Below are 5,098 nucleotides of genomic sequence, written 5' to 3'. Positions count from 1 at the left end.
AGTTAGCGGCACTCATAGGACATCATTTAGGTAAGTCTCAAGTAGGGCTTTTGTATTTCCCATTTAAATTTTGTTTGTGTTTGATAATGCTAGCTATTTTATGATTCGGGGTTCCAAATGAATGTTGCTTGGGTTAGGGATCGTGGTAGAATATTCTTTATGGTTTTGTGCTTTAAATTACTATGTGATGTAGAGTGTATTTAAGTCTAACGACCAGCTTCCATGTGGAACCAAAAGCATAAAATAATGGCAATGGGCAATTGCATCTACTTCTTCTAAGAATCTGATAAGATTCTTTCTTTAGTATTTTAGTCCGCCCAAGATAACCCATTGCAGCCGTCCAAGCTTTGTTTAATATTATCTGCAGACTAGCCGACCGGAAGGCAATGTGCTGGTAAATATGGGATCTATGAGTTATGCCGACAATGTTGTTACCTATGCTTTAGTTAATCGTAAGCGAACTCTAGAACCAACCATGGATTTCAGCCATCTAGATCAATCATGGATTTTAGCCATCTAGATCCATGATTAAGTGCGAGCAAAAACGGTTGGGGAAAAAATGGATTGCCCAAAACATGTGGATACATCGTCGGTACGTGATGACGAGCGCAACGGCAGCAACCCTCAAGGCGCCCGACCTCGAGGCGCCCGACCTTAGCACGCCAGACCTCAGAGCTCGCTGCCTTGCAGCCTTATTCTTGGTTACGTTGAGCCCGATCGACCTCAAGCCCAAAGGAGACTCAGCTAAAGGATGAAGTAGACCTCTCCACTCCACCGGAAATCAAGCCTCGCTCCTCCTCATCTGAGATCCAATCCTGCGATCTCCGCCCTAGCGACTGTCAACGATTAAATGCGCACGATCTCAAAAGACCTCCAGCCATGCCATCCACAGCAACTTATTAATTCACACGATCTCGTCCAATCATCCACAGCAACTCATTAATTCATATGATCACGTCCAATCATGACGACAACTCATTAATTCGCACAGTCACGTCCAGTCACAGGTAACCCCTACACCCCTCTTATAAAAGGGAGACCTTTTCTTCTGAGAAGGGGATCTTTTGGATGCAATCTCTCTCTCTTTCTCCACAAAAAAATTTCCTCTGACTTAAGCATCGGAGGGCCGGCGCTGGAAACTCCGGCCACCGGCTTCTTGCAGGCCCCCAGAGGACGCAGCCCGTCGACGCACCACCTGTCGGAGCTTCTCCTCCTCAGCCCGCGGTCGCCCCCGGGTCCAATTTCCAGTAACAGTTGGCGCTAGAGGAAGGGCCCGAGTCGTGACCATGAAGCTAAGGAGTAAAGGAGCCTCCAACACCTCTCGGCGTCGCACGCTAAGTCCTGGCCACTCAGTCCATAATCCACCACCAAGACCTCCGACGAATCCAGCACCCCAAGTCCAGCCGGAACATTTCAACACACTGGAGCAGCAAGTCCAGGCCCTGGCAGCAGCAGTCCAAGGCCTACAATGCATGGAGGCCCCTCTTGTGCCACCTCCACAGATTCCGGTCCGATCGGCACTCCTTCCAAATGGACCGGTGTTCCAAGGCCAAGGTCCCCATGACTCTTTGAGGGTCGACCATGAAGGATGGCGCTGTTACCAGGATTCAACCCGAGCGTCTCCCCGGAGGGAGCCGCTAGGGAAGAACCAGGATAAAAGGCCCCAACTCTCGGAGGCTGAGTCGGCCCCGGATCAACCGGTATTGGGGCAGACCGCCGTGATAGTCTCCCAAGGCGGAGAACTCGACAAGAAGGTCGAAAAACTCGAGCATCAGATCGAGGCGCTCCAGGACTGGAAGGCAAGGCGTGAGGGTGATTTTGAGTTCACTACCAAATCACCCTTCTCCCGCCAGATTGAGGACGAATCAGTCCCGCCGAGGTACAAAATGCCTCAGATAGAGCTTTACAACGGGACCACCGACCTCCTAGACCACTTGGAGAGCTATCTGTTAGATGTATGCCCTAGAAGCCAATCTGGCTGACACATTGTTAATTCTAGGACATAATTTTGTACTTGACTATTTATTATTGAATAAATAAAAGGCATCTTTTTCATTCATATTGTTTATGTGTCTATGAATCATCCAAGAATTAATAAGATGATGATGCATATTCTTAAGAGTTAAGAATTTGAGCCATGCATCATTGGTGATTAATTTCTAAAATACTCCTGATCAATGGATCATCACGAGGACGGTGATCGATCCGATGAGATCAGTGCACACATTGCTTTCCTTATGGATGGACGAGACTCGAGTCCACGGTGTGGCGACACTGAAGTAATAGTGCAGGTGCTTGTTAAAGAACAAGGGTACTGAGCGTGACCAAGATAAGAAGTCACTTGGATGTCTATCCACTCGTTAGTGACTTGCTTGATATTGCAGTAGTGTGACTGATCCTTTGATCTGCGGTGCTTCGGCTACTCACAGTGAGATTATTGTAGTTTGACTGCACGTATACATGGTCTCTAGACATATGGATCCATGCAGTGTAGATTGGCTGCAGTAGGTTCACTGTAGGAGTAGGGTATGCACCTATATGAAATCTATCGACCTTGGTAGATAAGGAGAGATCCTATGTGATTTATAAGACTGAGTTCGTAAGACCTCGGCCGGGGCAGTATGCATAGTGGAGAAAAAGTTTTCCACTCTCGAACTTAAGTCGAATAAATCTTGACATATGATAGATAATGGGGTTTGACGAGTTGTCCATGACCTCCATCCTGTAGGGATCTACGATAGTTGGACTGTATCATACGATAACTGTACCTAGAGGTTCATCATTCCATTCTGCTGGGTAGCCACTACATGCTGCTAGGTATCACTGGTGGATGGTGAGACTCACAGAGAATATCTTGATGATCGATAAACCCTAATGAGTTAAGTTGGAACTGTTCCAACCCATTGAAAGGAGTTTTCAATGATATTGTAATAGAGATCGCAATATATCTCACTACCAGTCAGAATAGAACCTATGGGGTCACACACACTAGATGTATTGACCGATCCGATGGTTGAAAAGTGATTATGAATCACGAGTAATCAATTTGATTGATAATTAGTAGAAGAAGGAACAATGGGAATTGATTAATTAGACTTTAAAAACAAATCCTACTTGGAGTAGGATTCCAAGAGTCCTAATTGGATTAGGACTGGGAGTCCTACTTGGAGTAGGACTAGGAGTCCTACTTGGAGTAGGATTCCTACAATCCTAATTGGATTAGAATTTTGAATTCAATTTGGATTTCTACTTAGAATAGAATTCCTAGAAGTCTTAATTGGATTAGGATTTCGGATTCAAATCAGAGTCCTAATTGGATTAGGACTAAAATTAAATAAGTCCTAATTGGATTAGATTTCTTCAGTCCTAAATTAATTATTAATCTAATGAATCAAGATGACTCCTAATTAGATTAGGATTGAAGGTTTCAATTGAGTCATGATTCATTGAGTTCTAATTGGATTAGGACTTATCTTGATTAAACCCAATTGGTTCACCCTTAGACTAAGCCTAATTAGATTAGGACTTAGCTATTAGGAGGCCCCCTAATCCTCCTTAGAGGAGGACTAGGACTAACCAAGAGGAGGGCCGTATGGCCCCTCCTCCTTCTATTTTTTGGTGCGGCAAGACAAGAGGGGCCGACGCCCCTCTTGGAAATCATTCAAGGAGCTCCTAAAAGTTAGGAGCTCCACTTGCTTTATAAAGGGGTATGGGAGGCACCTAGGGCATTCAATAGAAGTCCTCCTTATGGCCGTACGCCTCCCTCTCCCCTTTTCTTGGTTCAGCCGCAAGCAAGAAGAGGAAAAGAAAGAAGCTTGGCGGCCTCCTCCCTCCTCCTTTGCTTCATCCAACGCAAGGGAAAGAAAAGGGCTGCAAAGTGCTTTGGTTCTTCTTCAAGATCCCTCCTTCTTCTTCCTCCTCCCAAGCACATTCAAGAGTTGAAAGAAAGGAAGGAAATCAGCCATCTAAAGTAGTCTCTGCAAGGGAGCTAGCACCCCAGGGAGACGAGGAAGTTTTGATCGGTCCTTTGCTCCGTATGGATACCCGTAGAGGCCGGATGCGTGTGCGGCTTCAAGCGAGCCTTCTTTCAAAACCACGATCATCAGTTTGCGGTGATCATCTACCCACACAAGGTGAAGATCTGATCTTCATAATTAGTTTAAAAGTTTTTAATTCTAATCTATCTACGAACGGTTTTTGAACAACGTTCGTAGGATGAACGTCGATCCCGCGCATGCCTCTTCCACTACATCTGAAATTTTTTTAATTTTCTACGGCATGGGCGGGTTCCCAACACTATCGAGCTCTTATGGCATTGCAGGGGTCCTCGAAGGCTGTGCTCTGCAAGACTTTCCATGCAACCCTCCGAGGAATGGCTCGGCTCTGGTTCTCAGGCCTGAAGCCGAGCACTGTGTCCTCCTTCGAGTAACTTGGCAGGCAGTTTGCTGCCAACTTTACTGCCAGTCGACGCCAGCGGCGAACGTCGGACTCTCTCCTCGATATCAAGCAAAAGGAGGGAGAGTCCCTTAAAGACTACATCGACCATTTCACCGCTGCAACCTGGGAGGTCCGCGAGCTCGATCAGTCGATCTCCATGTCCGCGCTGAAGACAGGAGCTCGATCCTACAGGTTTCTCTTCTCCATCGAGAAGAATTTTTCCGTCGACTTCACCGAGATGCTGGCCCGAGCTCGGAAATATACAAAGACCGAGGAGGCCATCGCCTCCAGGCGGGGTGCGGCCGAGTAGGCCCTAAAAGGGTAGAAAAGGTGCCGCAAGGAGCGCGGTCGCCCGAGAAGTCGGTCTTCCCGCCGAGAGAAGAACCTGCCTCGTTTGAGGACTCCGCCTCGCCAGTAGGCGTAGCCCGACCGAGATCCTCTCCTCGGCGGAGATCTCCACCTCGACCACGGATGCCCCCGGAAAGGTATGGGAACTATATTCCTCTCAATGCACCCCGGGCAGAGATCCTCATGGAGATAGAGGGCCGAGACTATTTCCGACTTCTACACCCGATGAGGAAGTCAGAAATCCAGCGGCACTCCACGAAGTATTGTTGCTTCCACCGAGACCATGGACATGACATAGAGGAGTGCTTCCGAC

Source organism: Phoenix dactylifera, unplaced genomic scaffold, assembly GCF_009389715.1.
Source record: "Phoenix dactylifera cultivar Barhee BC4 unplaced genomic scaffold, palm_55x_up_171113_PBpolish2nd_filt_p 000736F, whole genome shotgun sequence".
Lineage (NCBI taxonomy): Eukaryota > Viridiplantae > Streptophyta > Magnoliopsida > Arecales > Arecaceae > Phoenix > Phoenix dactylifera.
Note: the sequence above shows the minus strand (reverse complement) of the source record.